Consider the following 12,059-nt stretch of genomic DNA (forward strand, 5'->3'; position numbering starts at 1 on the left):
TATGCCGCCAACAGCTGCTTCGTCGCTATGATTCGTCGCTTCAACGAAGGAGCCATTTATTTCGACTTCAACATCAACGCATCTAGATTTCGGTATTGTTTGACAAGATATTTTAATGACTGACAATGTTCCAAATAGTAATTAAGTTTTCATGTAGACCATACAGTCAGATGAAATATAAATAAATAAATATATAAATAAATTATTTAATCCAGAATGTAGAGCCATTAAAGAAGAATTCCTCAAAAGTAGGGTAAAGTGCCCAATAGTGGACCCCCAACCAATAGTAGACCCTTCAGCCATTTTTGCATTATTACAGTACAATGTAAACATTTTGCTATAAAATTCCATCGGGAGAACCTACCTTACAGTCCTATGATTTGATCACATGTATTGGAAATGCTACAGAAGTAAAAGTAAATGATTCTTTATAATTCTATAAAAAATAAACACGAGAGTGTCAATTATAGGAATATTTTGGGGGGGTCCATGATAAGGAAGAAGAACGTCCCGAAACGGAACATAAAAATCAAATGAAGTGTCAACTATAAGGAAGCAAATTCCTATTATGGACCCCCAGGGGGTCTACTATAGGGCGAATTCAGTCAGATTTTAAAATATTAATTTCAATCATTCATTCTCAGACACTTTTTCTCAATAACTTTTAATGTTGTACAGAAAATGTGTGCATAGATTCGGAAAAAAATCAAGATAATAATGTTACAAGGTTAAAAGACTATTATTCTTCCATTTACTTCCACTATTCACTAGTGAATAGTGGAAGTAAATGGAAGAATAATAGTATTTTAACCTTGTAGCATATTCACTAGTGAATAGTGGAAGTGAATGGAAGAATAATAGTCTTTTAACCTTGTAGCATTTCCCCTAAGACGCTCTAAAATAATTAATCATAATTAATCAAGATAATAATGTTTTGTTAATTGCTGATTTGGTGTGGAACTGTTCTGATGCACAGAGTGTATAGAATAGACTATTTTCGACAACCCATAATTATTGATTTTATTTAGATCATTTAAATTAATTTTACACGAAATCAAACATGAACTATCGATTTTTCCTTTCCAACCTCCCCCAGTGTACCTTGCTCCTGATTTTTTTTACATCGAAATTTATTTGCTTGATCATTACTCTAGAAGCCCTCTATGAAGTAGAGCAGGCAAATATCGCTGGATGACTGAAACAAACTTGGGATGCTGAAATATGTGCAGCATCAATTCTTTATTGCCAAAGTCAAGTTCGAAACCTTCTTCTGGGTTCTCAATTGCCGATGCGGACATGAGCTCTTCGAATGGTGCAATCAATATAGGAAGGAATGTACACGACAGGAATGTTTCTGTAATAGTTCAAGAAACGATAAAACAATAACATTTAGCACATATATTAGAATCAAAAGCATACCTAAATATCCGCACTTTAGAACTTCCACTTGTAAATCAATCAGAGTCGGAATATTCTTCATATAGCCCAATTTATTCAACGTAGCTGTGAACTCGTCGTGGTAGAACTTGATCAGCTCATCGCGATGATTGGCTCTTGTCTCTATGGAGCATGTGTTGTACAATGAATAGATGATATCGCATGCAGGAGTCCCCCAGAAGCTCAATTGATAGTCAAGCTAAAAAGAAACAGAACCAATTTGGTGATAGCAACTAGAACTATTTTAATTAATACCAGCAGAATGTCTTTCGTATCGCTATCTTCGATTTTGAACATCATATTCTTGTAATGCAAGTCGCCATGATTCAGCACATTGTACAGGTTGGAGTCCTTGAGCTGAAAGATGTCTTTAATCTTAGTTATGATGGTGTCCTTAAGGCTGTCCAAACGATCGCCGTATTTTTCATAGCCAGGCCATCCGCGGCAGAGTGTGGCCAGCATAGCTATGTTTGCAATCCACATTTCACTGATATCCGCCTGCATAGCACTTGCGATGCTATTGTCCAACTTGGGAATGATTGGCACCTATTATGGAAATGAAAGAAATGAGGCTAATTTTTTTAATATTATTATTTACCGTATCGGATAAAACTAATGAAGCAGCATGCCATCGTGCCAGTTTTGTGTACACAATCTTGGCATCGTCTAGGTTCAACTGATGGTCCTTCATTTGGTAGTCTCGTTTGGTGATATCCTCAAAAACCATTACCCAGGATGGGTCGTTCGAAGAGTACATGAGCCTGGAAGGGAAAGAAATGATAAGCTCAGAGATAGAAAATGCATGCTTCCAAAGGCAAAATATAGAACATGTCAAAAAAATGGTAGAAAGGTTGTCGACGAAAGTCATTGGAACAACCTTTTGTGAGCCGGTGGAATTGAGCAGATCGATGAACTACAAATCGGAGAGTACTTGGCGCACTAAAGCCGGCAGTACAGGGAACGCCGTCTTTGCCGGGATTTTTGCCTTGGAAAACTTGTTTCATTTACTGACGTTTTATCTTGACGTCAAATATTTGCATAGTTTATCCAGAACAAATGCAAAATTAGCTTATTTTAGGAGGTCAAAGGACAATTTTATATAACATTTAACGAATATAAAATTTAACCAATGCCAATCACACCAAGATTGTCTTCTTTCGTAAATGTCAGAACAAACTCAACTCGCAACAATCGCAACAACTTAACTCGACATCCCAAGCTGCAACAGAAGTAATCGGTTTTTGAAGTCATTTTCTATTTTGTCAACATTTAGATAAAAACGCAAACATTGTCAAACATTGGTCTTTGATATATACAAATAATCGCAGTTTAAACAGTTCGCATCAAACATCTTACCACATGCAGATAAAATTTAAAGCAACATTGTCTTTATCCTCTGAAGATAGGAACAATTATATTATTGCCAGTTTCTTTTATTGCAAGTTTTTTGCGTTTTCCAGCGACAATTACACTCCTTGATCAACACTTTTTAAGCAAGGAGCCCTTCTTTTTCTTCGTCTTTTTCTTCTTCTTCTTTTTCTTCTTTTTCTTCTGGAACTTGGTTTCCTTAGAGCACCTATACGGGAGTCCTCATCGCCATTCTTATTATAACGCTCCCTCCCGAGTGCTATTTTAGGATAGCGCCCCATCTTCCCACCGGTCGTTTCTATTTTTGGTATACCCAACCGTCGGTTGTTAGATTTTCTAACAATTCTGTATAAGAATCTACCAAAACCTGTATAAGAGCTGGGCATATGCGAAATTGCTAGATTCTTATACAAATATTGTATAAGAATCTAACAATATTGTAAGCTTTTCTTACATATTTTGTATAAGAATCTAACAATTTCGCATATGCCCAATTTTTATACAGGGGTTGGTAGATTCTTATACAGAATTGTTAGAAAATCTAACAACCGCCGGTTGGGTGTAGCGACTTCGTAAACATATTGAGTTCTCACCGGGCGTTGTTAAAAGTAGTCATCTTCTTTTACAATGGCTCTACATTCCAACTGGAACTTGGTTAGCTGCTCAACTTAGTGTTCTATTAGCATCTCCTCAGTTATTGAATGAAAGCTTTTTTTATGTCCGCCATTGCATGAGTATGTATTTTGTGTGACAAGCACAATGGTTACACAATGCCCAGGGAGCCCAATCGATAATTTTTGACCGATCATCATCTTCTACGCTTTTGGATACCCGACGGAGTACTTAAATATTATATTAATATATATATTATAATATATTATATTATATTATATTATATTATATTATATTATATTATATTATATTATATTATATTATATTATATTATATTATATTATATTATATTATTATATATTATATTATTATTATTATATATTATATTATTATTATTACAATAAAGTTTTTGTTTTTTTTTTTCACAGTTTTTCCTTCTGGTTTTCCTTCCCCCTGGAAATTTACCTAAGGGATTTATATTTGCAGTCGAAGAATTTCCTTTTGAAATTCCGTCCAGTTTTTCTACAGGAATGCTTCCAAAATTTTAGTATTTCTGAAGGATATCCCGGAGAAAAAGAAGTGTACCGCCATCAGGGGTGACAATGGATCTAGGGGGTGAGAATGGGGCATCCGTCAGCCTGGAGGTCGGATAACAAAGTCGTTCAAAAAGGTCTCTCATAATTTAGTTTTCTTGCCCTCAGATATATTCAATCTATTCTACAAACATTCTAAGTACATGAAACAGTGACCCATTCTCACCCCCATTTGACGGTAACAAGATCTGAAAGAATCCGGAGAATTTTATCGGAAAACTTGCCAAGTTTTCAAATGAAAACACCAAATCCAATCAAAAAATCCCGAAAGATTCTGGAAGAAATCCTAAAACTATTTTGGGAGAACTGCTAAAGATTCTTAAAAGAAATCAAGGATTGCAGGAAAACTCCCAAAGAAATCATCCAGGGATCCTAGATGCATTTCCAAAGCAAAACATGTTTGAATGAACGATAGAAAAAAAAATTGCGGGTGATTTTCTGGAGGAACTCCTTGAAAAACATAACGAACAATTACTAAAGGAACCTGCTGAGGTATTCCTGGAAGATCTTCTCCTTGGAATAACTTGTTAAAAGTAAAACAGTAGGACACGGAAAAATCCATGAATATTGCGGGCTCTAGCGGGCGCCGGGGCGCAGCGCTCCTCAATGCAGCTGATTTATTACTGTGATTACTTCTTCTTCGCGGAGTTGAACTGGGCCACGCGATCCAAAAAATGAATAGTTCCTTTGCTATTTAATTGCATAACCACAGTTATTAATTGAAGATACATGAGATTTGATTAATGCATTTTGACCGAAAACCGTTCGGCCGAATAATTGCACACATTTTTCTCAGTTGCAAGCAGGGATGCCAACCTTCCAGATTTATTTGAATTCTTCCAGATTTTTTCACACGGTTCAGACATACAGAAGGACTGCTGTCTGGTCCAGATTTTCTAATATTTGTCCAGATTTATCCAGAATAATTGAAAAAGAGAGATAGAGGAGGTATGATTGAAATTACATTTCAGCACTAACGCTCAATGTCAATTACAGTTAAATTTCACAAGCACCCATAAGCACCTTTAATGATCATGATGCCTAGAAGTTAGATAAGTGTATGACATTGGTATTTGATTTAGTCTGTGTTCAAAAATTTTCGACGGCATCTCTTAAGCTTTTATTAGCTTAAATAAGTTTTACAACTCATTTCATTTCATTTATTTAGTTAACATCTAAACAGATAACACTGAATCAACAATTTGACGCCACAATGTACGGTTCGAGGCCGCATCTCTCCATCCTCGGATACGCCCCACGCTCGCCAAGTCGTTCTGCACCTGGTCTGCCCATCTCGCTCGCTGCGCTCCACGCCGTCTCGTACCTGCCGGATCGGAAGCGAACACCATCTTTGCAGGGTTGCTGTCCGGCATTCTTGCAACATGTCCTGCCCATCGTACCCTTCCGGCTTTAGCTACCTTCTGGATACTGGGTTCGCCGTAGAGATTAGGGCGAGCTCATGGTTCATTCTTCGCCGCCACACACTGTCTTCTTGCACACCGCCAAAGATGGTCCTAAGCACCGTCTCTCGAATACTCCGAGTGCTTGCAAGTCCTCCTCGAGTATTGTCCATGTTTCATGTCCGTAGAGGACAACCGGTCTTATAAGCGTAGTTTTACAACTACTAACCGCCATTTCAGTTGTCATTATTTAGCCTCAATTATTCGGTGTAAATACGGCTGTAGATATTCCGGAAGGTGACAGCGTGGAAGACCTATTGACCGCCATCAAGAATGCCTTCATCGCCACCAGCGAGAACAATCTGGGCGAACTGCGCACCCAGAGAAAACCGATGAGACCTGGAGGAAGATAGAGGAGCGAAGAGAAGCCAAAGCCGCGATAGCGCGATCAAAAACCAGAGGAGCCAAAGTAATAGCCCGTCAACGATACACGACTCTTGAGAAGGAAGTAAAACGCTCGTGTCGACGGGACAAGCGAGCGTGGGCAGACACTCTGGCCGACGAAGGAGAGAGATCCGCCGCAACCGGAAACATTCGCCTCCGAAGCTCCATCACTGCTAGAGATTCAAGCAGCCATCCAAAGCATGAAATCGAACAAAGCCCCAGGGGTCGATCGCATATCAGCCGAGATGCTCACATATGATCCTTTGATATCCACTCAACTAATGAATCGTTTATTTTGTAATATCGCCACTTTTCCGGTCGGCTGGATGCAGGGTATCTTAGTGAAAGTGGTCAAAAAGGGTGACCTGACTGTACGCGATAACTGGCGAGGCATTATGTTGCTGTGTACCGTTCTCAAAGTTCTGTGCAAAATTATCCTAGCCCGGATTCAGGAGAAAATCGATGCGACTCTCCGGCGGCAGCTAGCAAGATTCCGTGCCGGAAGTTCCTGTGTGGACCATATGTCACGCTCCGCATCATTCTAGAGCAGGTCAACGAATTCCAAGAGTCCCTTTACTTGGTATTCATTGACTACGAAAAAGCTTTCGACCGTCTCAATCACGAGAATATGTGGGGCGTCCTGAGACGCAAAGTGGTTCCTGAGAAAATCATCGACCTTATCGAAGCACAGTACGAGGCCTTTTCGTGTAGAGTGCTGCACAATGAGGTCCTGTCCGACCCTATCCGGGTCGTAGCTGGTGTGAGGCAAGGATGTCACCGTTACTGTTCCTCATCGTAATCGACGAGATTCTGGTAGATGCGATTGACCGTGAAACAAACCGCGGGCTGTTATGGCAGCCTATAACCTTGGAGCACCTAAACGACTTCAAATTGGCTGATGACATTGCACTCCTCGCGCAACGGCGCTCTGATATGCAGAGTAAGCTCAACGACCTTGCCGGAGCGCTCCTCTTAGGGAGGTTTAGTTATCAACGTAAACACGGTGACTCCTTCCAGTTTCACAGTAGCCGGTGTAAGCCAATATCTTGGTGGCGGTACCAAGATCGACATAGGCGCACGGATCAAGAAAGCAAAGGCTGCCTTTGCGAGTTTAAGTAATATCTGGAAAAACAGGCAGATAAGTGAACGCACCAAAATACGAATTTTCAACTCTAACGTGAAATCTGTGCTGCTATACGCTAGCGAAACATGGTGTGTATCAGTGGAGAACACTCAACGGCTACAGGTGTTCATTAACAGATGCCTGCGGTATATAATTCGGGCCTGGTATGGCCTCACAACTGGATCTCAAACAACGAGCTCCATCGTCGTTGTCACCAGAGGCCGATAGCAACAGAAATTTGGGATCGGAAGTGGGGCTGGGTCGGCCACACTCTACGTAGGGGCGGAAACGGAATCTGTAAACAAGCAATAGACTGGAACCCAGCGGGACATCGCAGTAGAGGCAGACCCAGAGGCTCATGGCGGCGAAACGGAGACAGCAGACTCGCCTTTTTCAGAAGAAGAAACGCCGCTGGGAAGAAGCGGAGTGTGAGGAGATGGAACAGCTGTGCCGTTCTCAAGAAACACGCAAGTTCTATCAGAAGCCGAAATGTGCAGGGATAAGGATGGGAGCACCTTGACGGACAAACGTGTGGTGATCGAAAGGTGGAAGCAGCACTACGAGGAACATTTGAATGGCGCTAAGAGTACAGACAGTGAAAGTCAAGGCAACGGAGGAGATGACTACGTCAATTCAGCGGACGATGGAAGCCTACCAAAGCCCCCACTTTGAGGGAAGTTAAGGATGCCATCCAACAGCTAAATACCAATAAAGCAGCTGGTAAGGATGGTATCGGAGCTGAGCTCATCAAGATGGGCCCGGAAAAGCTAGCCACTTTCCTGCACAAACTGATAGTCAGAATCTGGGAAACTGAACAGCTACCGGAGGAGTGGAAGGAAGGGGTTATATACCCCATCTACAAGAAAGGCGACAAACTGGAGTGTGAGAACTTTCGAGCGATCACCATCCTTAATGCCGCCTACAAAGTGATATCCCAGATCATCTTCCGTCGTCTGTCACCATTAGTGAACGAGTTCGTGGGAAGTTATCAAGCCGGCTTCGTTGACGGCCACTTGACAACGGACCAGATCTTTACTGTATGGCAAATCCTTCAAAAATGCCGTGAATACCAGGTTCCAACCCACCATCTGTTCTCTGATTTCAAGGCGGCATACGACAGTATAGACCGCGTAGAGCTAAATTTTCCATAGCTCTACGCGGTCTATACTGTCGTATGCCGCCTTGAAATCAACGAACAGATGGTGGGTTGGAATCAGCTTCCCTGGGAAGCTTACCAGACTGATCAAAGCAACGGTGGATGGTGTGCAAAACTGTGTGAAAATTTCGGGTGAACACTCCAGTTCGTTCGAATCGCGCCAGGGACTAAGACAAGGTGATGGACTTTCGTGCCTGTTGTTCAACATTGCGCTAGAAGGTGTTATGCCGAGAGCCGGGTGTAACAGCCGGGGTACGATTGTCAACAGATCCAGTCAATTTATTTGTTTCGCGGATGACATGGACATTGTCGGCCGAACATTTGCAAAGGTGGCAGAACTGTACACCCGCCTGAAACGTGAAGCAACAAAAGTTGGACTGGTGGTGAATACGTCAAAGACAAAGTACATGCTTCTGGGTGGAACTAAGCGCGACAGGCGCATCATCTGTGGAAGTCGGGCCTACTACAGGCTCCAGAAGAAACTGCGGTCAAAAAAGATTTGCCACCGCACCAAATGTGTCATTTACAAAACGCTAATAAGACCAGTAGTCTCTACGGACAAGAAACATGGACAATGCTCGAGAAGGACTTGAAAGCACTCAGGAGGATGGCATTTGGATGGATCCTTGAACCGTGTATTGTAGCGTCAAATAGTTGATTCAGTGTTATCTGTTTAGATGTAGACTAAATAAATTAAATTAATACTCGACATTAGCAATAAATGACAATATATAACATGCTGTCCTTAAAATTTTTTTTTTATTTTCAGCACTAATTTTCCACGCGAGATAGGCCGAATTTTTATGGTGGAATTATTTAACATCCCATTCAACATTTTGTTATTTGGCTAATAACCGTACCACAAACTGTTGAAACTGTATTACATTTTCGTGATAGAATACGTATTGCTTTCCTTTGTTCTCCGTTTACGGCAAATTCTCAAGCAATTGTAAACGATAATGATGAAATAATTTTGGCGACTGACAGCATCATTCTGGCGGGCTGAATAATTTTCTCTCTCAGAGAGTGCTACCAGTGCTTTTTAACGGAAAACCTTCCTCAGACCTTAAGAAATATCATGGAAACCATTCTAAACTTCCACGGAAATATTTCGGAATGTCCGTTTAAACTAAAATTACCTCGAAATAATTCTAAATTTTCACGAAAATTACTAGGTTTTTAACGGGAAACTTTAGAATTTAGAAGAAAATCTTGGAATTCAACATATGCTTATTCAAGGGATATTGTTATGGAATTTTCAAAAAGCATCGGAATTATCACGAGAGTTCTGGAGTATTTCGTTATCAATTGGGAAATTCTACGAAATTTCCACGAAAAATTATAGGAATGTGACTTGACATTCTCAAAATTTCAACTCGAAATTTTTCTAAATTCTGAAAATTCACGATTTTCACAATTATGAACCGGCGTTAGAATTATAGGTCAGATGCGTGAAGATTTTATCAGTGGCGCGCCGATGCAAAATATGGACGAGTGACCATGTGCACACTCTAGGAGGAATTGAATTCAACAGTATTTAAATTAATTGGCTTTGAGATTTGATTTCAGGAGTTATTGACGAGGATTAAATTTGATTTCGTTTCAATTTGATTTTTGTTTTGTTGGATTTTGTTCAGTGTGAATTTGTTAAGTTTGAAATTCAAATTATGTTGTAATGTTTTCATGGAAATGGAATTGAATAGCTGAATTGCTTAAAACGTGGTTGATTCATTATATTTCCAATCCATATGGTGTTTTGTAAAATTTGAAAGTCCTGTAGACATCATGGGGGGAGGGGAGTTTGAAAAGTCTACGAAAGTCTACAGGGGACGGGGGTTCGAAAAGTGAAATTTCGGTCTACGTGGTTTGTGGACAGCCCTATTGAAAATTGCCCAATCGGACTATGGGTTTCAAGTTAAGGCCAAAATCATTTTCAAAATCTCACTCATTTTAGTCACATATGTACCTCACCGATTTTGCCGCAAGAAGTTGTCATTCGATGCAGAATCCGGTCCTGTTGTTTCCTGTTGAAAATTGGCCGGATTGGACTATGAGCTCAGAAGTTATGGTCAAAATACTTTTTTCACCAAAAGTGCGTAGAAATTACTCACTCGAAAGAAACGAGAAAGGCACCATCACGCTAGGTGGATTAATCTAGTTTTTAGATATTTTAAAAGCTTATTAAATCTTTTCAAAAACATTTTCTCCTATCAACCAGTATGATGCTAACTACAATTATCTCATAGGAACAAATACCTAAATCATTGGACTTTTGCAAATATTTTGAAATAAAATATTGTAAATATTTTGAAATAAGAAATATTTCATCTAGACCTCGTATCATGCGATTTAGAACTATGTCATGACCTAACCGTTCAGAATACCTACTATTATTTTGATTCAATAATCCCACATTGTTTAGACCCTTAGACCCTCCAGGGTATTTAAATGCTTCATACCTCTAATGGTAGTCCGAAGCACCTTCTTTCCCCGCAAAAATATCCACAAGGCCACATGGAGATCACCTAACCAAGAAACGGAAAACCAAATCGATACGGTAAATTCTTCTCCGACATCACGAACGTCCGCACTTACCGCAGTGCGAATATTGAATGACCACTACCTCGTTGCAGTATGCCTACGCTCAAAACTCTCGACGGTGTACAACACGCGTCGAAGTCGGACGCCGCGCGCACTTGGGCGGCTACAAGACGGTAGACAGCCCAAGAATACGCGCAGCAACTGGAAATGGCACTCCCAACGGTAGAGCAGCTAGGCGCAGCGTCTCTTGAAGATGGCTGAGAGATATTCGATCCGCCATTGAGCACCGCACCACTGCTCTTGACACGGTGCCCTCGGATCAGAGAAACGACTGGTATGACGGTGAATGTGAGCAGTTAGTAGAGAAGAAATGAGCATGGGCGAGATTGCTGCAACACCGCACGAGGGCGAACGAGGCACGATATAAACGGGCGCGGAACAGACAAAACTCGATTTTCCGGAGGAAAAAGCGCCAGCAGGAAGATCAGACCGAAGAGACGACAACTGTACCGCGCTGTACGACATCGAAGTCGATGAAAGTTGAACCGAAGCAGGTGTGCCCATCTACAAAAGGGCGATAAGCTGGATTGTAGCAATTACCGCGCAATCACATTGCTGAATGCCGTTCTACAAGGTACTCTCCCAAATTTTATGCTGTCCGACTAGCACCAATTGCAAGGAAGTTCGTGGGCAGTACCAGGGGTTTGGCGGGCGAACGCTCCACCACAGACCAGGTGTTCGCCATTCGCCAAGTACTGCAGAAATGTCGCGAATACAACGTGCCACACATCATCTATTATCGACTTCAAGCCGCATATGTCAATCGATCGAGACCAGCTATGGCAGCTAATGCACGAACACGGATTTCGGATAACTACACGGTTGATCAAAGCGACGATGGATCGATGTGCGTAGTTCGAGTTTCAGAGGTATTCTCGAGTCCCTTCGAAACGCGCAGAGGGTTACGGCAAGGTGATGGTCTTTCGTGTCTGCTATTCAACTCGCTTTGAAGGGGTAATAAGAGCAGGGATTAACACGAGTGTACAATCAAGACCGTCCAGCTATTTGGCTTCGCGACGACATAGATATTATGGCACGTAACTTTGAGAAGATGGAGGAAGCCTACATCAGACTGAAGAGAGAAGCTAAGCGGATCGGACCAGATCAACACGTCGAAGACGAAGCTGATAGGAAGAGGTCAAGAGAAGACAATGAGCCACCCCGCGAGTTATCGGTGGTGACGAAATCGAGGTGGTAGAAAATTTGTGTACTTTACCAGTGAGATGCCGAAATGATACCAGCAGAGAAATTCGGAGACGCATAGTGGCTGGAAATCGTAGTACTTTGACTCCGCAAGACGCTCCGATCGAATAGAGTTCGCCGCC

General features: G+C 41.4%; 2 protein-coding genes and 1 pseudogene across 3 annotated transcripts in view; 1 reads left to right on the forward strand and 2 right to left on the reverse strand.

Moving 5' to 3' along the window:
- LOC134212579 (dual specificity calcium/calmodulin-dependent 3',5'-cyclic nucleotide phosphodiesterase 1-like) overlaps positions 1 to 12,059 on the reverse strand; it is a 705,268-nt gene that overhangs the window by 522,823 nt on the left and 170,386 nt on the right. The gene's annotated exons all lie outside the window — the stretch shown is intronic.
- Positions 1 to 12,059, forward strand: part of LOC134212583 (uncharacterized) — a 186,981-nt gene that overhangs the window by 140,948 nt on the left and 33,974 nt on the right. The window lies entirely within an intron of this gene.
- LOC134212585 (uncharacterized) overlaps positions 1,118 to 12,059 on the reverse strand; it is a 12,865-nt pseudogene continuing 1,923 nt past the window's right edge.

This window comes from Armigeres subalbatus, chromosome 2 (genome assembly GCF_024139115.2).
Source record: "Armigeres subalbatus isolate Guangzhou_Male chromosome 2, GZ_Asu_2, whole genome shotgun sequence".
In the NCBI taxonomy this organism is placed as follows: Eukaryota; Metazoa; Arthropoda; class Insecta; order Diptera; family Culicidae; genus Armigeres; species Armigeres subalbatus.